Source organism: Canis lupus, chromosome 3, assembly GCF_011100685.1.
Source record: "Canis lupus familiaris isolate Mischka breed German Shepherd chromosome 3, alternate assembly UU_Cfam_GSD_1.0, whole genome shotgun sequence".
NCBI classification, from domain to species: Eukaryota; Metazoa; Chordata; class Mammalia; order Carnivora; family Canidae; genus Canis; species Canis lupus.
The window spans coordinates 49,329,957-49,355,720 of record NC_049224.1 but is presented as its reverse complement, the minus strand read 5'-3'; the positions used below and the strand labels follow the sequence as shown (position 1 = coordinate 49,355,720).

The 25,764-nt window shown below is 44.3% G+C and overlaps 1 protein-coding gene across 5 annotated transcripts in view; it reads left to right on the top strand.

The window, feature by feature from the left end:
* SV2B (synaptic vesicle glycoprotein 2B) overlaps nt 1-25,764 on the top strand; it is a 173,594-nt gene that overhangs the window by 8,203 nt on the left and 139,627 nt on the right. The window contains exon 1 of one of the 5 annotated variants that reach the window (XM_038532757.1): nt 8,210-8,233. The exons of the other annotated variants lie outside the window; for them this stretch is intronic. The gene's annotated coding sequence lies outside the window, so the exon portion shown is untranslated. Of the gene's footprint in view, nt 1-8,209; nt 8,234-25,764 lie in introns of those variants that run through there. 5 annotated transcript variants of the gene reach the window in all.

Here is a 25,764-nt window from a genome sequence, read left to right as displayed (position 1 = left end):
GTTCTGGTTCCCTTCATTATTATGCTTAGAAATCCTCCCAAACAGCACAGCTAGTTTTCCCAGGCAGGTGGGTCCCTGGTTAGCCCCCTCAATGGTTTCCTCTGAAAAGTTCCCTGGGATTTCCCCTTCCGGCCTCCAAAGCCCAGGCCCAGGGCTGCTCTTTCTCGGCCTGTGGCCCCTGCTCTCTTGCCATGCCCAGGATCTGACCATGGCCTTGGATCTGATCTGGGGTGCAGCAGATGACAATAGAGAGAGGGGTAGAACTCAGCTGGCACGTGGGTGGCTTTGAGGGAGAGGAAATGGCCTTGTTGGGGGGTGGCTTGCTTCAGGCAGAGTGCTGGTCCCAGGGATGAGGCTGGAAAGCTCATGGCAAAGGCAGGAGCTCCTGATCTTGGAGGCTGAAGGGACTTAGTTCCACTCTTACCCCTATGATGAGTGATGAACACACCCCACTCATGCTTGCTTGAATGTCTATGGGTTAAATGCAACCACTTGAATTTTTTTAAAGCAAAGCATAAAAATTAATCTTTAAGGAAAGGGAAGCTATAGGATTACTGTAAAAGCAGTAGCTTAAAAATTAAAGTGATAGAATATGAGTTACAGGAGAATTGTCATAAGCAATATGGAAGCAGGATGTGGTGCTGAGCCAAGTCCTTTTCTTTTGCATGATGCTGGCCAATCTAATGGGTGCCCCCATTAGATGCTATGTCTCTTAGAGGTTCCTCTAGCTGTCTGATCATGTGAAAATAAGAATGATTATTCTGCATTGAATTTTCACAATTTCTATGAAGTAGGGATGTATTGCATTTTATGGTGGAGTAAACTGAGGTTCAGAGAAGTTAAATGACTTGCCCAAAGTTTAGTATCCACTAAAGGTCAGAGTGGATTCAAATGCAAAGCTGCCTCATGGTCTAGAACATCTTCTTTGGCCTGTGCTGTGGTCCCTCCTCACCACATCCATGAAGGCATGTTAGGTGGGGCTCTGGGCCTCAACCCACTACCCAGACTTAGCTTCTTCCACTCTGATACCATAACTCACTGTCTTATAAAGGGACTTTGCTAATACCTGATAGTACCACATGGGCTTAACCCAGGCACTGAATCCAACCTGCTTCCCAGCCTGTGGAGCTGGTTTCCTACATTCATATGTCCATCTGCCCTCCTGCAGGCTTGTTCTCAGGGTCATCACTTACCTGTAGGTGGAGATGTTTAACTTTGGAAAGGGTCAAACTTCAAGTGTCCTTGATGGTTAATGGGCCCTAACTCAGTGCTCTGTGGCTCATAACTGAGTTTCTTCTATTACTTTAAAACCAATGTCCTGTATTCCCTAAGGATGAGGTGAGAGAAATCTGCTTGTTTTCCTCTGCATAATCAGATTTCATTTATTCTGGATACTAACATTGGGTGTGGACCCATACCCAGATCATGTTCTTCTGTAGATGTCTATCCAGCTACTGCCATGTTTTAGGCTTCATTGCTTACATTTTTCTCTTATTGAAAGAGTATCTGTTTTCTCAGTCTAGAACTTTTCATCCTCTGGAAGTGGGGTCTTTGAGATTTGTCCCAGGTGTATCATGTGCCCCAAAACAAGCTCCAGGGCCCTGCCACTCAAAGTATGGGCCCTGAACCAGTAGCAGCAGCATCACTTGGGAGCTTGTTAGAAATATAGTATTTTAGGCTCCACCCCAGACCTGCTGAAACAGAATCTGCATTTTACTGAGATCTCCAAGTGATTTGTCTGCACAGCTCACAATATCTCCATACCACTTTTTCCTGCTTCAGAGCTCACATGGTCGTATACTCTTGGCCCTACACCTCTGTCTCATCAGGGAAGCAGTACCATGACTTGAATAGGGCCTGAGTTTCCTCTGTTGGCTTGGTCCTACAAGGGCTGCAGTTCCTGGGCTATGCCATTGGGGAGTTCATTGATTAATACCTTGAGCCCAAAGTGAGAAGGTGATATCACAGAGGTATATACTGAGTGAATGTTTGTGGAAGCACAAACTCTAAGCAGTTGCTGTTGCTATGTGAGGAAAGAATACTGGGGGCCAGGAAAGCTATTGGAGTGGGTGAAGGGATATTGCTTCATTGGACCCTGAAGGATGGGTAAGAGTTTTCCAGATGGTGGTGGAGGGATGGGGGGGGGGGGGGGAAGAAGGGGATTCCTGCAAAGATAGTTTGCAGAATGACATACAGACACGCAAGTGCTTGGTTGATTTGGGAATAATAGGAAGTAATAGGCATGTGTGGCTAGAGCATGGAGTGTGAAGTGGTTTGGGTCAGGGGGTGGAAGATGGGGAGAGAGGGATGGGGAAGAGAAGTTTGCTGGGAAGTGTTGTGGACACCCACTGGAATCTCTTGGGTGGGGGGCTGTCTAAAGATTATCAGGTGTGCCAAGGAGGAAAAAGCTCAGGAACGACTGAGATACATAGAGGAGCTTATTGTCTTGGCTCCTCAAAATGGTCTTCTGAGTAATGAGATAACTGCTCAACTGTTCTATGCTGCGGACACAAGGCTTGGCTCTGTGTGAATTGAGTGGATCAGAAGTCCGATATGGGCTCTATCACAGACATCCATCCAATTAGAGAAATAGCAGCCTTGGAAACTGTGACTGATGTCTTGGAGATGCTTTAAGGTACAGAAAGACCCAAGAGAGTATGGATAGTATTTAAGAAATATAGAAAAGCCCTTAAACCACAGTTGTGCAGAACAAAAGGAGTAGAATTTTCAGTTTCCCGCATTTGAAAAAGCTTGAGTTACTATTTCTGAGACAGTTGCCTGATTACATGATTCCAACCCATAACTCCTCCAAGAGTTACTAGTTAGAGGTTTCCCCTCTTTCACCTTCTTGTCACCATTTTAAGTATATTAAACCACATTACTGATAATCTAGAAAACTGGGAAAAGAAGAGGGAAACCCACCTGTAATCCCATCAGCTATGTAGGAATTTTGAGTTATTTTCTTTATTTAGAAATAACTGTTAATTATGCAGTTTTTGGAACCCTGTGGCAGAGACTGGAAAGCTCTTCATCAAACACACCTGGTTCCTTGTCTTCCGGGGCACACAAACCACATCTCCCAGCTTCCTTTGCAAGTGGGTGTGGCCAAGTGACAGATCCCTGGTCTGTAAACTTCCACAAGCTCTTCCAGGCCCTTTCCCCATCCTGCCTGGGGCTGTCTCATGTGCAAGAAATAAATTCTGCCTATATTAAAACACCAACAGACATCATAGAGTTCATTTGTTACAGTGGTTCGCCTACCTTCACCAATACAGACCCTGGAATTGCAATTTACTGTTTTTTTTCCAGAAGCTTATGGAAACATTGTGAAAGATCAAGAAGAGAGTTTCTTGACAACATGAAGATTAAAAAGCTGCCCCCTGGGGATCCCTGGGTGGCACAGCGGTTTAGCACCTGCCTTTGGCCCAGGGCGCGATCCTGGAGACCCAGGATCGAATCCCACGTCGGGCTCCCGGTGCATGGAGCCTGCTTCTCCCTCTGCCTATGTCTCTGCCTCTCTCTCTCTCTCTCTCTGTGTGTGACTATCATAAATAAATAAAAATTTAAAAAAAATACTTAAAAAAAAAAAGCTGCCCCCTGGGTTGACTATTGGGTGACCTGTTTTTGAAGAGCTCCTTCAATATAGGGAATGGTATGGGTTAAACATCAGTGTTCCCTCTGGTGACTATTCCAGGAACATATATACTCTGAAAAGTCTAAAGTTCCATATTTTCCCTTTCCTTCTCTCATTGTTTCTGACTTGTGCAAAATGATGGGGCTATCTTGTAGAATTCATTTTTAAAAAGATTTAATTTGGGGTGCCTGAGTGGCTCAGTCAGTTAAGTGTCTGCCTTTTGCTCAGGTCATGACCCTCTTTTGCTCAGGTCCTGGGATTGAGCCCCAGGTCAGGTTCTCTGCTCAGCAGGTAGTCTGGTTCTCCCTCCTCCTCTGCCGGCTACTCCACCTGCTTGTGCGCTCTCTCTGTGTCAAATAAATAAATAAAATCTTTTAAAAATTTAAAAAATAAAAGATTAAAAAAATAATAAAATAAAAAATAAAAGATTTTATTTTTATAGAGCAGTTCTAGGTTCACAGCAGAGGTGAGAGGAAGTTACAGAGAGTTTCCATGGGTACCTGCCCCTACACATGCAGAGCCTCCACTGTTGGCAGCCTCCCCCACCAGAGTGGTGCCCGTGTTACCACTGATGAGCCTATACTGACACATCATAATCCCCTGCAGGCCATAGTGTACCTTAAAATTCAGTTTTGGTGTGGTGCATTCTATGCCCCATATAATTTTTTTAAAAGATTTTTTGAAAGGGGAAGTGCCCTGGATTACAGAACCAAGAAAGGTTCTTGGTTCTTGAAGAATATGGGGAAGGTGTAGCATCTTGACCTTGGGGTGCTGGAGGGTTAATCTATCAGTTTACCAAAAGGGTTAGAAAACAAGAATTTGCAAAAGAAGGTGGGAGTGCTTCCCATTTCTGTTGTGTGTGCTTGGGATTGCTCTATATTTGGATGATGACTGTCTCGTTTGAGGGTTAATCCTCTTTGTCTGAGTCATCCAGCCGGGGGATTAACTGCTTTAAACTCCAAGCCTCACTGGCCCTGACAATGTGAGCTTTATGTTGCCAAGAACCAGGGCTTCCAGGGGTCAATTTCTGTTGACCCAGCACACAAGGCTCCTTTGTGGTTATTTATTCCAACCCCTTAGTGCTATAGAGGGAGATACCGAGGCCCCGCAGGGGAAGTAACTGATTATTTCCTGTAGCGGATCTGTGACCAGAACCGTTTCCAGTCTGGAGATCTCCTTGGTTCTGTGCTCGTTTCTGATGAAGGGTTCAGGAAAACTAGCTTAGCTGAGAGAGTCAAATAGTGGATCCGTGGGAGAGCCCCAGTGCTGATGGAAATTCGGTATTTTTCTGGAAAAGTCTCCAGTCTGTCTGTGAAAAGTCCAGCCTGCTACCTTGCTAACAGGTGGGCTACTTAGAAATCTCCATGGGACTGAGTCCCCCCCAACCACTTTCTGGCTTTGCGTACTGGGCTCAAGATTCCAATTCTGAGATGAAGGACATCTGGCTGGCCCATACCCCAGGGTACCCTTGCTATAAATCGCACATGGAGTGAGGGAAGGGAGGGTTCTCAGAGGAAAACTGAGGACTGTCACAAAAGCAGACCTGGTTGCTGGCCAGGCAGTCCCCACAGTCCCCACAGATGGCCACCATACACCCTCTTGCTGACATAAGGATTCCTAAATATTAGCTTTGTGGGTGAGTGTCAAAGACTTTGAGAATCTGGCTATGTTTCCATCTTTCCTTCCTCTTCAGAGGGCTTCCGGTTTTCATAACCATGTCCTTGCTTGCCATAATCTTGCATGTTAAGAATTAAAATGTGCAAAATTCAAAGATGGATTCCCCTTCCCCCTTAAATCCTTTTTACATTGATTTATTCAGTGAGCATTTATTGGCTGCCTGCTGAGCTGGGCACTGGGATTAGTGGTAGGCAAGGAAGACATAAGCCATGCCCTCTGAATGGCTATTTTGTCCGTAATTTGAAGACCTGTAGGCACCACTGCTGCTTGCCAGGGATACTAAGTTCAGTTAAAGAAAGTGCATTGTTGAATCACATCGATGACATTATTCTGCCAAAGAATGTGACTCTGCATTCTTTGTGTGCATAGAAATTATTGGAAGACAATGAGTAAAAACATCCATCTTGGGATCAAACTGCCTGCTCCCTGAGGCTAGGAGAGAGTGGGTGGCCTGTGTTTGGGCTGCTTCTGTTTGCAGGGTGAATGGGAAGTGCCACCAGGGCTGCTTTGTTGTTGGGTGGTGTTTGAACACCGGACAGCGTATTGCTTTGCTCTTATCAGGTTATTTGTACAATCCCAGCAGCTGGCAGTTGTGTAATAATTTTCAAAAGAAAAATCCTGAAGATGTTTGCTTAGAGAGAGAACAAAAATAGGCAGAGAATGAGGTGTGCTCCACAACCACTGCAGAACATGGGGTAGCTGTGCTTCACAAAGGCGGGATTGTTCCTTGGTTAGAATTCCCCATGGGACTTCCCTTCCTCAAAGTTCAGCAAAGGGTCATGCATTCTGGAAGGGAAGCCTGTCTCGTTCTCTTTGCATGCACTGACAGAGTTATAAAAACTGCCCTGGCCCCCAGGGATCTGGTCGGACCTGCACTGATGGCTGATAGGGAGCTCACAAGCAGCCACTGTGGCTTTGAGCCCAAGGTTGGCAACCAGAGTACAGACTTGGAAGTGCACAGAGCTTACACTTTTCTCTCTTTCTGTTTTATGTTCCATGGCAGTTAGGCTCTGGAGTCAGATTACTGCATTTGAATCTTATCTCCTTTACTTACGAATTGTGCTTCAGTCCTCTGTGCCTTACTTTCCTTAGCTGTAAAACAAGAGAAATATTCATAGTGCTCTATCTCATACAGTTCTTAAGAGAAAGAAATTAAATGAGATAATACAGTGTTCAGCACAATGTTGGCTATATCACAAGCATATTAGTCAGCTATTCCTGCTGACTAATGATAATGCTTCATAACAGGCAGCCCCAGATAGCTCAGTGACTCATACAACAAACCTTATTTATCTTATTCATGAGTTGGCTTATCAACTGGGATGGCTCGCCTTCATGCTGCAGGTCAGATTCAATCCACCTCTCAGGAGGCTACTAGCGTCTACTAGGGACATGTTCTTCTCATGGCAAATGATAAAAGGATATGAAGGATGCCAAACTGTACAGGCACATTTAAAGCCTCTGTGCTCATCATGTTTGCTAACATTTCATAGGCCAAAGCAAATCACATGGCTAAGCCCAACAATCAGTGAGGTGGGAAATATACTCCTTCTCTCACAGTGGAAAATACTGCAGTGTTACATGGCTAAGAATGCAGATTATGATTACATGAGGGAGGAGAATTGGGAATAATGATTTGATATACCAAAGCAAGTTAGCTCAGTAGCAGGTTGTTGAGTGAGATTTTTCTATCATTTCCAAATGGGCACACAGAATAGAATCTGAAAATAAGAAGTCTTAGGCACTCTACTTTTTAAAGTGAGCCACAGGGGTGCCTGGCTGGCTCAGTCAATGGAGCATATGACTCTTGATCTTGGAATTGTGAGTTTTCAGCCCCACATTGGGTATAGAGATTAAATAAATAAGTATGTAAATCTTTTTAAAAAATAAAGTGAGGCATGGATAGCTGGGGTCCCTCATGACATTCTAGGAGGTATCAAAACTGGCCTTGGAGCCCTCAACTATAAGTCTAGGGTCTATATAAATATAGAGATGGAAACAGAAGGTAGAATCTTTGGAATCATAGGGATAGAAAGTTCTTGCTTGAAAGTGACTTTTAGGGGCCCCTAGGTAGCACAGTCCAGTTAAATGTCTGACTCTTGGCTTTGGCTCGGGTCTTATCGCAGGGTCGTGGGATCCAGCTCCACATCAGGCTCCATGCTCAGTGCAGAGTCTGCTTGGGGTTCTTTCCTTTTCCCTTTCCCTCTATTGGTGCCACTTCACTCTCATTCTCCCTCTCTCTAAGATAAATAAATAAGTCTTAAAAAAAAAAAAAAAAGAAAGTGAGACTTTTCACTCTCCACAAAGTCAAGTGAAGGGAGTTTGAGAAACTCCCTTGTGGAGATGAGATTTTGCCAGGAGGGGAGACAAGGCAACCTGCACCCTGGCTGAGTGTTTGCTGACCAGTTAACCAGCCACATTCCAACCCCCTAGGGTATTAATGGACTGGAACAGGCTGTACAAAAGACTTCTTTTGAGGGCTTGATGTGCCAGCTGGTGCCTACTTCTAGCCTGGAAATGTTGGCAAACAGGAGGCTTCATGGAGTAGCCTATGCTAGCAGGAAAAGGTGGATGGTAGCATAGTGCCAAGGGAAGAAAGAACACTTTTCCAGTACATTCATTAGGGGCTCAGGAAGGTGCAGAAGGCTCTATGGGAGGGAGCATATAAATTCAGAAGAGAAGCAGAAGCCCCAGAGCTGTCCAAGCAGCAGCTGAATTATGATGCTGAATCCTGCACCAAAGAGAAATCTCCCTGAAGAAGTGGCCAGATACAAGGACAACTGGTGGCTTTGAGGTGGGACTTGGCTGCCCCTCTCTGAGGCTCCACAGTGCTGACAGAGACTGAAGTGAGGCTGAACACTTTGCCCGAAGAAAACTGCACACACAGGAGCCACTGCATCAGAAGAGCCAGTGCAAACCAGGGTAATGCCAGGGAGAAAGAGTTCCTATAATCGTCATCATCATCTTCATCATCATCGACACCATTGTTGCTGCTTTTATGCTTCACTCACATTCTAGTTTGAATGAACAAAATTAGTTTGCTTCCTTTCTCCACTTCTGACTCCTCTTTAGAGCTCCTTCAGTTCAGTTTGGAGCTTTACAAATTTTATGCATTGTCTAATGAGCTCTCTCTGCATGGCAGCCAGGTCTGGGGGTGTGGGCACTCTGGCTGATCCGCTTGGGGTTCCTGGCTTTTACTCCTAATCTCTAGCTTCTGTCTGGCCGGCAGCAGATGGAATTCTCTGCAGGAGGCTCTACCAAGTTGCTTCACTTTTGAGAATTAAGTAGGGTCCAAAATACATTTAAAAAATCCTGGTAGGGAACCTGTCTTTGCAAGGAGTAAAAGGTTGGCATTTCTGAGGGAACAAGCTTTTCTCAACAGTAAGAGCTATTTTTTAAAGATAAATCTTCTCCTAGTTTGATCGTCTTTTAGCTTTCAGGGGGAGATTAGTGGCTAAAGTGGATGAGGAAAGGTAAGCTGTGTCGAAGGTTGTCATTTGAGATGCAAGTACAAAGCTATGATTAGCAATTCATTTGTTCTCATGCTTAGATTTGGGCTGCTTACTGATCAGCCTGAATTCAGCAAGTGACAAATCCCACTTCTGGCTCTGGTCGTAAACTAATGTAATATATGAAGTGAAGCTTGTTTCAAGCCTTGTGTTTGCAAGGAAAGTTGAGATTACCCAAATCTACTGGTGAAATTAGTGAGTATTCAACTTTGCCAACCAGGTAGTCCTTATTCCATTATACTTACTATTTTTTTTTCTGATTAGAAAAGTGGTACTTGTTATTGAATAAGATTTAGAAAATAGTAAGACTTACACACTGTAAAGCTCTTTATTTGTGCTGCTAGTCGGCTAGCTGCAAAGTTTGTTCTAATTTATCCTACAACCAACAATGTATGAGTGCCTCCCCAATGCATCCTTGCTTGAAGTATTATTTTTAAGAGAAAAATCAAACACTGTCAATTTGTTAATTGAGAAGATATCTTATTTTATTTTTCATTTATTTGATTACAGATGTGATTCAGCACTTTTACTGACTAAGCACTGTCTTTCCATGCCCTATGCCATTTCAGACTGAGTATGGTGTTTTCTGTATCTGTCAGTAAGAGCTCTGTGTATATTGAGGATATTAAGTCAGTGACTTACAATTTATGTAAATGTTTCCCTGGTCTATTTGCCTTTTACTTTGTATTTATGTGGTCTTTTTTTTGCCATGTAGAATCTAGTTTTCTAGACTAATATTACCAGTATTTTCAGTTAAGATCTCTTTCATTTCATGCTTAGTCTTTCCCCCCACAACTTAGAAAAGTATTCATCTGTAAATCTTAACTGTTTTTATTATTTTGATTTTAAATGTGATACAGTATTAATTGTTTGGACTTTATTATGACTTATGGTGTGAGGTAGGGATCTATCCTTATTTAGTCTACTTCCTGTTGTTAATTAGTTTTTTCATATGTACTTAATGAATATTCTTCCTCTCCTCAGTGAATTGAAAAGCTACCATATATATTGTTCCATTGGATCTCTCTGCCTTTTGTTTTTTTTTCTCTGCCTCTTGTGCTCAAACTAATGTAATTATTTTAGCTTTATGTTATGTTTTAATATCTAGCAGTACAAGTCCCTCTTCATTCTTTTAAAATGTTTCTTGCTATTTTCACCCATTTATTGTTCCAAATTAATTGCTGAATCATGTTGTCAAGTTAAAAAAAACCCTGTTGGAATTTGGGTAGAAATTACAATTTAATTTCATTACAGTTTACATTTATATTTATGTAGTTACATTACAAACTAATTCGGTGAGAATTGGTGGTACAGAACATGATAAGTTTCTTTATTTACAATGTTTATTTTCAGTCTCCTTATAAAGCTTTGCATTTTAAAACCATCATGATAAGATAATAGAAACTGACCCTTTTGAGAATTTAATACGTTCCAGGCTTTGGGTTCTTTAAATTCAGTATCTCATTTAATTCTTCCAACTTACCCAAGATGATTCAGATGGCAGATGGTGGAGCCATGGCACCCACTCAGAGCTTTCTGATTCTGAAGCTTGAGCTGTTAACCTCTACAATAGAATCCTTTCCTTAAGATTTCTGCAAATTGAAGTGGCAGAGAACTAGTCAGTGAACATTTTAATTTTTGTTTTGTCACTTTAGGCAAGTTTTCACCTAGTGCTATGTACATCAGAATCAGCTTAAGAATTTATTAAAAAAAAAACAACAAACTTCCTAAATGTCGTGTCTCAGGAAATTTGAGTTCGGAAAGCTCAAAACTAGAGATGGGGCTGGGAAATTGACTTTTTAAAATAAAGTGACCCCCATGTGCAGCCAAAGGTTATGACCCAGTGATAAAGTACATCTTCCTATTATTATTTATTTTGGTTTCTACCATTTTTATTTTCCTTCTGGAGTCATCCATAATTCTTGGGTAGAATTTTGTTTCTTTGTCTTTCATGCCTATTATATTCCCTCATAATTTGTACCTTTTTATATTTGTTCTTTTCCTTCTGAAGATGGACTTCACAACCAGGCAAATCAAACAGGGCACTCCCTAGCTGGAAAGGAAGAGGAAGGAGTTGGTGTAGAAATAGTAGCAAATGAGATCAGAACATCCTGTCTCTTGAACTAGGTGGGTCCTCATTCTAATCAGGGAATTTGTTCCTCTTTGTTACTCCCTTACCTTCTACACCCACCTCAAGAAAGTGTCTACTTATATCAATAATGTATTTTTGAAATGATTTGTTTACCTGTTTTAGAGAGAGATAGTGACCACAATCAGGAGGGGGAGAGGGAGAGAAAATGCAAAGCCTGACTTAGGGCTCCATGACCTGAGATCATGACCTGATCCAAAACCAAGAGTCAAATGCTTAACTGACTACACCACCCAGGATCCCCTATTATCAATTGTATTTTTAATGCAATCTTGCCCATTGACTCCAGGAGTCTTACTACAAAGACTATATTCCCAATATGTGCTAGACAGTCTCTGTTTGGTAAACTCATTATGTCAAGCTCTATGAACCTATTATCTCATTGACATATGTCCCATTAGACCATAGATGTTGTGGATCCAGATAAGATGCACATAGAACTTGATTCAGAGTGGGTGTTTATCATTGGTGCCTTCCCTCCCCTCTATCAAAAATTAGGTGGTGATGCTCATAAATGGGGTCCTCAGACATCTTTTCTGGGGACTCAGGAAAGCAAGAGTGCCTGGGGTTGGTTTCTCTGAATCATCTTTAATCACTAAGTTTTTCCTGCTGGGTTTACTCTGCCCCATCCTCACGCATTGTGAGCCATTTGGACACCAGTCCCCTGCTTGTTCTCTGCCAGCACACTGGCTGCAGAGCTGGCACTCCCCAGTTCTGGCTCCTTCTCCATCCTTTCTGCTGCTCCTAGTTGCTTGTTTCATCTCTCAGTGATTTAACAAAACTGGATGTTCCAGTTAGGATATTTTACATCTGGGGCTCATCTTCTCTAACCTTTCGTCTGTTGTCAGTCCTACACTTTCCAAGACATCTATTTAAATAAGGGCTTGAGGACGAGACAGTGTGGGTGGGGCATAAAACCATAAATCCTGCATTTGCTTCTCGAGGAATAACCTCAAAAGTCAAGATCCATGCAGTAAACGCTCATGCACTCCTGTGTACACTGTGCTATTTGTGGGACAGAAATGAAAGGGGGGTGTGCATTTGTTGAATGCCAGTTACTTGCCTACCATTTTCTGAAGAGTAGACCTCATTTACTCTGTGTAACAAATTCCTTGAAGGTAGGAAGTCTTCTTTCCCCTTTACAGGGAAACTAAGTCACCCCCCACCTACCCACCGCCTGAGTCCCATGGTTGGTACTTGATAGAGTTATGATCCAGGTCTTTGGACAACTTGTGTAGTGTTCTTTTCTCTCTACTGGATCTGTCTTCACAAGGTCTCCAGAGATGAGCAGGGAGAGGTGATTTGTGAGAAGGCTGGATTTGTAGATAGGCCATCTCTAGGGGAGGTAACCTGTGCTCTGAGCACACTTGATCTGTGTCCCCTGCATGTCTATAAGTTCCCTCTTCACCTGGAGATGCCTAGGTGGTTTAGTCGGTTGACAGTCTACCTTCAGCTTGGGTCATAATCCCAGGGTCCTGGGATTGAACCCTGCTTTGGGCTCCTTTCTCATGGGGGCTCCCTCTCTTTCTGCCTGCTGCTCCCCCTGCTTGTGCTCTCTCTCTGTCAAATAAATAAAAAATATTTTTTTAAAGATCCCCTTTCACCTGGAAATCACCTGGATTGCATGGAGAACTGTGACCCCGAGGCCTGCCCTGAAGAAATGCATAGGGCAGGCAGGTGCATTGTGTTGCCCTGAATGTCTCTCCGTCATGTGTTTAGCTTTGCCAGTTCAGGGAAGATTCTTAACATCCCTGAGGAAATGATCCCTCCATGTAGCCTCACTCTGGGCAGATCACCTTGGGGTAACACCAGGGTGGGCAAACTGTTTTGGCTCGCTGGCACTGGTTTGCTATTCTTTTCTCACCACATCCATTAAATTATCAAAACGTTATTAAGATTTAAATGAAATCTCCCCGCCTCGTCTCTCCATCTGTTCTCCCTATTTATTCCCTTAGGGACGTCACGAATCTGTCATTTGCGATTTTACAGCTTCTCGTAGCTGCAGCACCAGCGGTATTTCCTCCACAGGCTACAAAGCCTGACTTTCTAAGCAGAACTGGGGGCGGGGATGCTGTGAGGCTAAGGGCAACCCCTCCCTCAGGGACCGAGAACCCTCCCGTGGGTGCCAAACCCAGTAAGCATGTGCGGGTAGGAACACATGTGCCCTCCCTGTGCAAAACATTTTCAGGCCCTCAGAGAGATCAGAGGCTTCTGTGAAGTCATACTACACAGACACAACTGAATTGAATAGATTCATAATGACAATAACATATTTGTTGCATGCTTTCTGTGTTCTCAGTGCTTTAAATGTATTACCTATTTAATTGTCACCAAACTAAAGAAAGCTCATCTAACACTTTGAAGAGGTGTTGGCCAGCCGAGTATGCGGAGCAAGAGGAGCTGTGCAGAAGGTGGTGTTGACAGGTGCCTTCGAAATACTGCCCAAGATAGAGGGCACTGTAGCCAAGAGGCTCAGGTAGGAGGGTTCCCTTGGCAGGGCTGCTTCTACCGTGGGCACGAATGCAACAGGTTCTGAGCTGGCGACTGCAGCCGGGTGACTCATCTGCCTGTGCTTGCTACGATTCTGTGTTCTTCAGCGTCCTTCCAGGTAGCCTCCCCATGCTGGTCTGCCTAATGGGGGAGCGGAATGCTAGTTGTGCCAAGCTGAGGGTCCTGTTTTACAGATCGACCTCTCTGTAGATAAGTAATGTGGCATTCTGGTTGATATCTCAGAGGGACTCATGTTTTAGGGTTGATGAAACCTGATTTAGGGTGGGGGCTAGATCTCAGGATTGTTTTCCATGGCTGCTGTAGCAAATGACCACACACTCAGTGACTTAAAACCACACACATTTATGGTCCTACAGTTCTGGAGATCGGAGGTTGAAATGGGTCTCACGAGGCTAACATGAAGGCGTCAGCAGGACTGCGTTCTTTCCAAGGCTCCAGGAGAGAATCTGTTCCCTTGCCTTTTCCAATTTCTTGAGGCCAACTGCATTCCTAGGCTTGTGGCTCCTTTCTCCATGTTCAAAACCAGCAGCTTAGTATTTTCAAATTTCTCCTGACTCTGACACCCCTGCCTTCCTCTGTTAGTTATGAGAATCCTTGGGATCCTGCAGTGGGTCCATGCAGATAACCCAGGGTGGTCCCTCCATCTCGAGATGCTTAATTGAATCACACCCGCAAATCCCTTTTACCATGTAAAATAACATCTGCACAGGTTCCAGGGATTAGGAGCCATTACTCTGTCTACCATCACTATCCTTACCGAGATAATACATACCTCTTTGGGAGAACTCTTGGATGATGGTCAGCTCGTCCCCTTTGTCACTGCATATACTCTGCTCTTTGAAGTTGTCCTCCCTTCGTGGTGAGGCATGGAGGAGGGCATTCATATCCCACATGAACATCAAGGAAACTGAGGTTCATGGAAGTTGAGTAGTTTTGTGGGTTTGGAACCTATTCTGGCGAGCAGCGCTATCCTTTTCATTATACCATGCTTCCTTTCCAATCCAGATTTAACAGATAGGGATGCTGAGATTTATTTCTGTGAGACAAATAAGTAGAGAATCATGAGAAGGAATACAGTTTCCCAACCAGGTGGTGGGAATGTAGAAAGAAGGCATACAGGTGTTGTGGCATGCTGGGGATTGCTTTGTCTGCTTCAAAAGCTAATATTCCTCAGTTGCTGGTGTCACTCTGCACTTTCTCATAAAACTGAGCCAACAAACCAGGTTACAAATCACCTCGAAAAGGAAGCAGGAGAATCTCTTATTTCATTAAATCCACTCATTCATTCATTCATTCACTAATTATTCATTCATTCTTTTATCACTCACAGAAGGCCTTTCCTCTGGTGAGTGCTGTGGGGAATATGGAGATGTCTAAGGTATGGCTTTTGTTCTAAAGGAGTTCAGTTGACACGAGAGACTCCTAACTCTGGGAAACGAACAAGGGGTGGTGGAAAGGGAGGTGGGCGGGGGGTGGGGGTGACTGGGTGACAGGCACTGAGGGGGGCACTTGATGGGATGAGCACTGGGTGTTATGCTATATGTTGGCAAATTGAACACCAATAAAAAAAAAATTAAGGAGTTCAGTTGAACAGTTCAGCTTGGTCATGTCTTGTAGGTCACACAGCACGGATGTTGCAATTGAAAGATTCCAACCAAAATCCTAGCTGTTCATCCCTAGTGTGTGATGCTGGGCCAGTTACCTAACCTCTGTGAGCTTGCCTCATTTTTTTTTCTTCTATACGATGGGATAATAACTGTAGCTACCTTGGGAAGTCCTTGTGAGGACTGAATGAATGTCAAGTGTTGGGCTCTGAGCTAGGCTCATGGCAGATGCTCATGAGATGTTCTCTACCCTTCCTTCCCCTCAGTCCTCAGCAATACCTTTAGAGAAAAGAGCAAAGTGTGGAAGAGTGTGGTGGGGAGTATGGAAAATGGATTTAAACATTCTGGGATATAATTAATTAATGGACAGAGGCCAGCCTGGAAACTGATCCTTTGTGTGGCCATTCTAGAATGAGCTCATTACCCGGTGCCCCCTGTTCAAGGCTGCTGGGAAGATATTTTATTCTCCAAACCCACACAGAAAGCACTGTCCAGCCAGCTTTTCTTGCATCCTCTGGCAGAAAGGCTCAGTAGGGGCTGAGAAAGCAGAATGTCCACCTGTCCTGATTTTGGGAAAGAAAAGCTTTTTTCTATGGAACAAATAGCTTCTGGATAGAAAGAAAATACTCCAGAGGCATAACAGACACAGAATGGGCCCAGGGACAGCCCAGAGGGAGTGGGGGGGGGGCATAGGGAGCTGAAATGCCCATGAGGATGTGGGGTTGTGGAGGGGAAGGAGAAGCTGAGTGTTCTACTGGGCTCTGGCACAATGTCTTTATGGGTGGAGTTCAAGTTTTAGTCACTGCATATTGGGGGTATATAAATAGATCCAGGGGTTCACCAGGATTTCCGTGCTAGTTCTGCCAAGCTAAGGAGGTTCAGGAGTAGTTCTTTGAGCTTTTCTTTTCTTTTTCTCTTATAAACCTTAACGTGGGATGTGTTTTGTGGACTAGAAGGAGGCTTGGGAAGAGGTTGTGAATAATGACATTTGGGGCTTTGCACAGAAAAACACCCCCTAGGTATTTGTGCAGAGAAATGGAGAGCACTCTTCTCTTTCTCAGATTCATCCCAAGGGCTCAAACCAAACTTGAGATCATGCAGAAACTGCAGCACCACCCGCCTGAGACACATCCCATCACCAGCCCTTCTTGATCTCTCACAGAGGTTGTCAGCCCCTCCCAGGAGCAGTTCACCCCTCCCACGGCCAGCCAGCCTCAGAGGCTGTTCTCCTAGGAAGTGGGATGCGCGAGCGGGTGGAGGTGTCAGAACGCAAAAGCTGTTCTGTTCTTTCCTTAAAAATGAACTTTGCAGCTTGTAAGCAAGGATTTCTCTGCATGTATCAGAGCAAGTGAGTGGACCAGAGAGCAATGCAGGGTCTGGAATCCCCCAGACTCCCAATCCCCCCCCACCTGACTGAATACAAGATCCTTGTGCCCCTGTGTACCAGTCTCTTGTCCTGCTGCTTTCTAGACAGGGTCAAATAATCACAGAGGCAGTTGGTATGTGAAATCCCTGGCAGCGGGCCACATCACAAATATTAAACATGTCCTGGGGTAGATACACAACACATCCAGAACTGAGTCTGTTGGGGGTATCTGCCCTCAAAATAATTAGAGTCTAATTGGCAAAATAGATATGCAATTGACCATCACATCAACTAGAGTAAAATGAAGGCTGGCAAAGGGATAAGTAAAGTGCTGGGTGTGCTAAAGAGAGAAGTCCGTTGCCCGGGATTGAATTAGGGGAGGCACTGTGGCATTGTGGCTGAGCCAAGAAAGAAGGCAAAGCCAGCAAAGGTGTAGTATGTTTGGGAAAAGCCCAGAACTAGAACGTGGTCTGAGTGCACAGATGTGGCTGCAAAGGTGGATGGAACCCAAGTGGAAGTAACATGTAGGTGTCCAGCACGATGAGCCTAGTGTGGGTGACAGCTGCCTGGGAGGGCCTTAAGGACTATGCTGGGAAGTTGCTGGGCAGTAGGCAGCCCTGGCTTCTTTAGAAGGGATTTATTTATTTTTTTAGTCTGATCTGGTCTGTGGTTGGAGGCAGTATGACTTTGTGTTTTTTGGCCTGCTCCCTGGTTAGACTCTGAGCCCTGCCATTTACTAATTGTGTGCCCGAGAGTATGATTTTCCTGAGCTTCTGCTTCATCTTCTGTAAAATGGAGAGGAGAATAGTACCCATGTAGGGGGCTTGAGAGAGTTCAGTGTGCCAAACTGTTAGAGCACTTTGCTCAGTGACTGGTACTTGGCATGGCTCAGCAAGGGGAGTGCATGTTAATAGGAGATGACTCCTTGGGAAGATGGGAGACTGTCATTTTGGGGCCATGTGGGCAGTTATTGTGCATGCAGGTCGAGGATGTGCCCCTGCCTGCACCTGGACAGCAGTAGGGGAGGGAAAGGAGAAGCTAATGATAACTGATTAGATGCCTGGGACTTGGCAGGTGTAGGAGGAAGGAAGTGGGGCTGAGGTTCTCAGGTCAGGGCAGCTGGGAGGGAGGATAGAGCAGTGTTGGAGGAGTACTGATTCCACATGGGGGCACTTTAGGGGCTGGGTACATCTGCATGGGCAGGTGCATGAGCTCATTGCAAATTCAGGGGTAGGGCCAAGGTTGAGTTATGTGGTAGAAATGGCAGCAATCTTCCAGAGAGATGGTAGAGGCAAAAGAGAGATGTGTTGTGCAGAGCACCATAGAGAATATTTCCGTTTAAGCTGGAAGTGGAGGATAAGGAACAGAGAACAAGAGAGAGAGAAAGAGCATTCAGGGAGGAAATCAGGAGAGTCAGGAAAGAGCAGGGTTCATGGATCCCAACGCAAGAGAGGGATGATCAAGAAGGGGGTCCGGAAGGCACCTGAAGGAGGTGCCTGGATGGTAATCAACGCATCCTGGTGAGCCTGGAAGATGCACTGCCAGCACAGCAGTGAAAACCAGACCAAGAGTGACCGGCAGTAACGGGGCGTGGGGAGGGGGGAGGCAGGCAGGACACAGGCCAGTGAATCCAGACATTCCTCAAAGTATTTGGTGGTGAAAGTGATGCAGGCTGGCTGGGTCTGAGGACCCAGGCTCCCACAGGACCAGCCAAGAGGGTCTGCTTCGTGCAGGATAGGAATCAAATGTGAGCCGGAGAAAGTACAAACAGAATAAATTTACTGAGTAGCATGAGTGATAGAGAATAGCTGAGGAAGTGTCCGGGGGACTCAGAAAGGAGAGAAGAATGACTCTCATCATTTCTTGGGCTAGGGGTTTATGTTAGAAAAGGAGGGCAGCCCCGGTGGCGCAGCGGTTTGGCGCCGCCTGCAGCCCAGGGTGTGATCCTGGAGACCCGGGATCGAGTCCCACGTCGGGCTCCCTGCATGGAGCCTGCTTCTCCCTCTGCCTGTGTCTCTGCCTCTCTCTCGCTCTCTCTGAATGAATAAATAAATAAATCTTAAAAAAAATTAAAAAAAAAAAGAAAAGGAATCCAAGGTGGGGGCCAGTCAAACGCAATCATCAGGGGAACAATAAGTATTATTCCATAAATTATTAAAAGTACAAGTATGGATGCCAGCGTCAACCAAGGTTTATTTGAAGCCAATGTCCTGTGACATGTTTGGGACCTGGCTTTTCTTAGGTGTTATCAGGTGTTTGGGGCCTAGGACAAAACTCAGAGAATGATTAATTCTCTTGCTTCCCCCTTGAAGTGGGAACTTCAAGGTTCTTTGGCTTGTTCAGAATTGGAGGCCAGGAGAAACAGAGCAGATATGGAGACAGAGCAGATATGGAGCCTTTCTAAAAAGGAGCCCCTTCAGCTTCCCTGTCTCAAAAGGAAGGACAGGATACAGATTGAGGTGATGGGAAAGGGAGCAGAGAGAAATGTTTTCAGATAGTGTGATATCTGCATGTCTTTACGGGGTGGAAAAAGGGAGCGTGTAAGGAGCTTAGAGATGCAGAAGGAAGAGGTGCGGATGGAGCCAAGTTTAGGAACAAATGGGAGCAGCGAGGCTGAGCCCAGGGGGAGGTGAGCCTTAGAAACAGGGTGGTGGTGCTGAAAAGCAGGCGTGGAGAGGGGGAGATGGGGATGGTTGGAAGCGGGAGGCACTGTGAGTGAAGGTGACAGCATTTATGGATCTGGGGGTGTGGTCAGGAAGTAAGAGTGGCAGTTCAGGGAGTGGGGTGGGATTCTTGAGAAAGGCTTGAATCAGCCCCCAGGGGAATAAGATGAGGCACTTACTATGGGCTCTCCAGCCACTGACAAACAGGACGGGGGCTCCGCTGATCTGAGCACCTGCCTTGGAGGTTGAGCAGATGAGTACGTGTGTGTGTGGTGTGTGTGTGTGTGTGTGTGTGTCTACACATATTATGTGTGTGTGTATGGATACGTGTATTTTGTTTGTTTTTTGTTTCACTGTTGTTGATTTTCTTTTACACTGAGTGTTTGGCAGCATAAGCAATGGGAAAAAGAGAGAATGGGTTTCTGTTGGCAACGGTGCCTGTCTGTGGTATCTCCTGGAACCGTCAGCATTTCACATACAGTCAGTGCATAATGGGAACTGGGAGACCAAAGAACACTGGGATCTGTTATGTGCCACAGTCTGGGAGACCTTTCCCATCATCCGCATTGGCTCAGTGAGGGGGGTGCCTGAGTGGCTCAGCTGATGGAGCATCAGCTCAGGTCATGCTTTCAAGGTCATGGGATCAAGCCCTGCCTAGGGCTCCACGCTCAGTCTGGAGTCTGCTTGGTGTTTTCTCTCTCTGCCCCTCCTCCTGCTCATGCACACACACACACACACACACACACACACACACTCTTTCTCTCTCTCTCTCTCAAATAAGTAAATCTTAAAAAAAAAAAAAACACACACACACAAAATGAATCACTCAAACCCTGTGAGGAAGGCTACACTTTTATTCACATTTTGCTGATGGAGAAACTGAGGGCCAGAAAAGTTAAGGGACTTGAATATGGTCATATACAGAGTAAATGGTGAAGGCGGAAATGGACATCTGTGACCATGTAAGAAAAGGCATTTTTTTTGACATTCTGTGCATGCAGTGCAGACTTGGTTTTGGAACTAAATGGGCATGAAGGAGTAGCTTTTGCTTTTGGGCCAGATGCATCAGTAAGCACAGGACTTTGACCGTAGAAAAGAGACCAACCCCATTCGACTGCTGCCCTCCCGCTGCACTGCTCTCAGGCAATATGTGTGGGAACTTTTCCTCCCTTTCTCTCTCTCTGTCTCTTTTTTCTTTTTTGGATACTGCCTGTTCAAATGCACAGGAATTGACAAATTCTAATGATAGTCTATTTTGGAGGGAGTGTTAAATTATTCAGACTCAGGCACAATTAGAATGTCTCTAGCAGCCTCGACTTCCTGCTTGAACCTACAGATGTTATTTTGTGGACCCCAGTGCGGATCTGCAGACGACACCCTGGGCAGGCAGGTGGCAGGGCTCACATCCACTGTCCAGGAGCCTATAAATCCAAACCTTCCCTGTTTCCAGCCCTAGGCTGTGGGATCCCTGGGCAGGACTGGCACCGTGGTGACCAGACCCTGGCTGGAGCTTCTTTGCATTCGTGTAGGTGTGGCTGTAAAGTATGCTGACTTCCAGATGCTAGAAAAGCTGCCACATGCTTCCATGGTGACCACACATGCAGTTTTGCTTTTCTCTGAGCTCCCAAAGGTCCACATCCATGCATTGGAGCTTTGTGCAGCATCTTTCCAAAACTGAGGCGGGCTGTGATTTCTGAACATGGGAGTCCTCTCATAACTCCACTTTTCTTGCCACTGCTCAGCCTCTTCTCCTCCAGGAGGCAATTTCTTTGCCTCCTCTGATGAGGATGTTGCTGCACAAGGCTATCCAGGATTACTCTGATTCTAGCCCTCATTATGGAAATATCTGGAGGGAGAGACAGTGCAATAATGCAGCTGTGATGTAGAGTGATTATTTATTATCTGACCCAGGACACCAGAGTGAAAAGTGGGCACTCTTTCATAGCAACAAGTGACAGCAATTTGACATGATGACCACTCTTGAAGGAATAAGGGCTTCAGATGAACTGTATGCTTAACTTCAAGGGACCTTAGTTTTCCCATCTGTTAAACCGAAGCTTACTCTTCATGATCACGTGGGAGTAATATAGCTAATACACCCAGCACAATTCCTAACACATAAGTGTTCAATACATATTAGCTCTTTCTTCTTTTTAGTTTAAAAAACACAGAGACTCAGAGCACCTGGATGGATCAATTGATTAAGCATTGAGTTTTGGTTTTGCATCAGTTCATGATCTCAGACTTGTGAGATCCAGCCCCGGACAGGGCTCTGTGCTCAGCATGGAGTCTACTTGAAATTCTCTTTTTCTCCCTCTCCTTTACCCCTCTCTTTGCTTGCACTCATGTGCTCTTTCTCTCTCTCTTAAACAAACAAACAAACAAACAAACAAACAAACGAAATCTATTTAAAAATAGAACACAGACTTGATTAAAAAAGGCAGCAACAATAAAAACCATCTACACCAAAATCATGTATAGGATTCCTGAACTCCACCTACTCTCTGCCCCTCCCCCACATCTGGTACTCTTGGTAACCCAGATTGGGGTGTTGCTCTTTTAGTCAGCTCTTTCCTCTTCTCCCCAGATGTTTTTTATCTTTATATAGTGGTGTTTCTCAACCTTTTTTTTTCATTATTAGCCCCCAGGAGGCTTTTCAGACATTTCCCCCCACTAATTGCCAACGATTCCCTCCTTATGAAATTTTAATACCACAGATGCTCCATATATCTATTTATGTATCATGGCCCTTTAAGGAGCCACAAACCATTGTGATACCTAGGGTCGCCTTCACCTCACAGAGCCAAATTTTTCCCCATTCAAGAAATGATTTTCACATTCGTGGGGCCAAGGTCTCCCCCTTTGAGAATTCTTAGCATATACCATGGTCAACATCTATCTTCCCACTTCATGTTAGATCCTCCCGTGCATGGGGTTTGGTGCTTCTGGGTTGGAGCCTACATAATGGGGAGGAGGAAGAGCAATGAGAATCAGGAAGAACTACCTTCTTTTGAACAAATGCCTCAAGGCACTTTATTACTAACCTTCATAGCAACCCTGCAAGACAATTTTTTTTTTCATGGATGAGAAAGCTCAAGCTCAGTGAGGGAAAGTCATCCACAGCTGAAGTGACAAGTGACAGAGGATTTAAGGCTGTGTCTGTCAGATATGAAAATTGAAAACCCTTAGGCCACACTGCCTCTTCATGAAGACCAGGGAAAAGGTGATGGTAAAAGGAAACCAGCATTAGCTGAGCTCCTTCTATGTGGCTGGGGCTCTTTTAGGTACTTATCTCTGTGAAGTGGGTGTCCCAGTTTTAGAGATGAAAATGGGTTTGCAATGATTATTTTGCTAAATCTTGCATGGACAGCATTTATGAAGGCTGGATTATGACCCAGGTCTGCTTGTTCCTAGAACCCCTGTCTCTGACCATTATGAGAGAGGACATGCTCTGAGCCTCTACCTTCCTGGAGAGTGAGAAAACCTCTATAGTTGTAGCTTCCTCCCATGACCAGTAATTTATGTGTTTCAACTCCTCTTCCCAATACATACACTCAATTTTTTAGGGCACAGATAGGAAGAGAAATATACACGATACTGTTTTGAAAACTTTGTAATTATCACTACCATCCTCAAACTATGAGGATCTGGGAAACCCAGATTAAATCACTGGTCCCTGATATGGCAAAGAGTGACCTGCGCTCTTTGGAGATATTATAACAGGATGGCATTTGGTCAGTCATGGGCAAATGGTGTGGCTTAGGTATGAACCTCAGATCTGGAAGAAGAGAGTGGCCCCACCTGAGCAGGTTGCTGGGAGATTTGATGCAGGGGGAATATATCTGACAACTCCAGAATATAAGGAATCAGTTTCTGGGAGGTTACTCTCTAGGGCCCTTTGGAATGTCTTTAGGAAGAGAACTTTAATCTACATATGCGGATCCCAGCCAGTGGAACAGCCTTAGGAGGGCCCAGACTCTATGGGTGCTTTGCCCCAGGCAGAGAACCATGCAGGGGGATAAGGAATCTTGGGGGCAGCATCCCCAAGCCCCTTATGTCCTTCATTTCATCATTGACTTGATATGCTGAGTCCTGACCTGACAGCCAGACAGGACCCACCCTGGCTTCCATACCCTGGAGCAAGAGCTCAGGCTCCAGTAGGCAGACTGCTTTTTTTAGTTATCCTGTCTGTCTCTCCAGGAGCAGGAATGGCTGCCTCTTTCCCCTGGGAAGGTGGGGGCGGTGACAGCCAGGGTTGGCTGGCTCTCCTGCTGCGCAGAGAGGCATCTGGAGGCTGGCTCCTAGGGATCCAGAACTGGCGGTGATGAAACACAGAGCAGCAGCTCTGGCCCTAGAAGCAAGATGGCTCTGAAGGGGCTGCTCATTCCTGCCCTCCTGGAAACAGGCTACTTCACCTGACAAGTGTTACAGCAGATTAAGAAAGAAATATCTGGTCCTAAATGAAGAATTAGATTCTGAGCAGAAGACAGTCTGCAGGCAAATCAAAAGTGCCTGTGCCTGATTTGCAGGGAATGGAAGTCCCAACTCATAAACAGGCTATTGGGATGACTTGGGGAAATCAGGCCATCGGCAAGCCTCAGTTCTTCAGCTATAAGATGAGATGGGTCAGATAACTTCCACACACCATTTTTTTCCCCTGGTTCTATATATTTTAAAAATGGTTTTGTTGAAAATTGGAATATGTTATTAGGGAACCCCTCCAGACTCTAATTATTAGTCACCCCAACTAATGAATGTTTAAGGCATGCTCATATCAGAATCTTGAAGACAAGAGTGACATCACAGCATCTGCTTAAATCTATTACTTGTTTCTAACTTATTATTATTAAGTTTACTATGGATAAAGAGGCAGCAAATAACTAGTGAGTAGCTATATGCCAGGCATGAGAGGGTAAATATATTACACATGCATTTACCTTTATTTTTTTTTTTTATTTTTATTTTTTTTATGCATTTACCTTTAGATTCAGAAATCTTACTTCTACGATTTAACTATAAAAGTACAGCAATGGAAATGTGAAAAATATATACCCAATGTTATTAATTGTAGCTAAGAACATCAGAACATGTGTTGACCTAAACACATCAAATAGGTTAAAACCCATAGGTTCATAATGGTACTCAGAATAACATATCTTATTGGTCACTTTGCAGGATGCTAGGGAACCATCTTATTATTTTGAAAACTGGTAGATAAGGGAAAGAATCAGATGTTTACTTTGCTTTTCCTTTGCAAGCTGTATCTCAGGACAAGCAAATAGTAGATATGGGGGAAGTTTCTCTTTATATAAGTATTCCAGCTAATGATTGAAGAAATAATTTTATAATTAGGATTTTGTAATCCTGTCATGGGGTCTAGGCAATGATCATCTGTGTCTATTGGCATCATGGGAAGAAAAACAGCAAGATTTTATGTGCCCTTGATAGAAATACTACAATGCCTTTGAAGTAGCTTTGACAACCTCCTAATCCCCCTACAAAGCTAACCTGAATATGAATAACAGCTGTCCAATAGGTTTCTGTGATGATAGAAAAATTCTATCTGCACAGCCCAATGTAGTAGCTACTAACCATATGTGGGTATTGAGAACCTGAAATAAGACTAGTGTGACTGACGCACTTAGTTATTAAGATTTAAATAGCTATGTGTGACTAAGCATTGCTACATTGGGCAGCTCTAGACTTACCTATGAACTATGGGAGACACAGGGGATGGAAGAACATGTCAAATGACACCATAGGCATGCAAACAGCAGAACACACTCTATAGGAGACTTTATAGGACAAACTATCTGCTCTCACCAACAAATAAAATAAGAGGTAGTGAGGAGAATGCATAAATTATTAAAGACAAGTGATATCAACCAATTATAAGGTATGGGGCTTATCTGAATCATGATTTGAACAAATATTCTAAAAATATTATGAGATATTACAAAAGTATTATTGTTTTAGGTGTTATAATGCTATATTGATTGTTTTTAAGAGGAGACCTATTTTTAAAAAGGAGTCTTATTTTTAAAGAGACACTGCTGATATATTTATGGATGAAATCATGTAACATCTCGGGCTTAATTTAAAATAATCCCGTGTGTATGAAGGGAAAACTGTGTGAGGTGTAGATGAAACAAAATTGGAATGAGTTGGTAATTGTTGAAGCTGGTTGGTGGGTGTATTCATTATATCATTTTCTTTATGTTGGAGAGTGTTTGGAAATTTTCACAATAAAATGTAAAAAACAAAAAAAAAGTAAGGGAAACTTCCAAGAATCCCCTCTCCAACCCCAAATAACAACAACCATAATAGCAATAAGAACTTCACCTTTGAATTGAAATCAGAGCTGAGAGTTGGGGGCAGAGGATATACAAAGGTTACCCTAAGGGGAAGGTAGGCTCCCCTGAAGGCAAACACCACTATTGATACTGTAGTAAGGAGAATAAGTTTAGGGCCAGGGGAAGCATTGCAGGACAAGAACTAAGACTTCTCCAGCAAGTTGCAATCCCAGCTAAAGTGATCCCATATTTAGTATCCTTGGCTCTCAGATCTCAAATTCTCAAATTCTCTTTGCAAGACAGCATCCTCCATTTTGGCATGTTGAATTCCCATGGGTTAAGATTAGGCAAATATGAA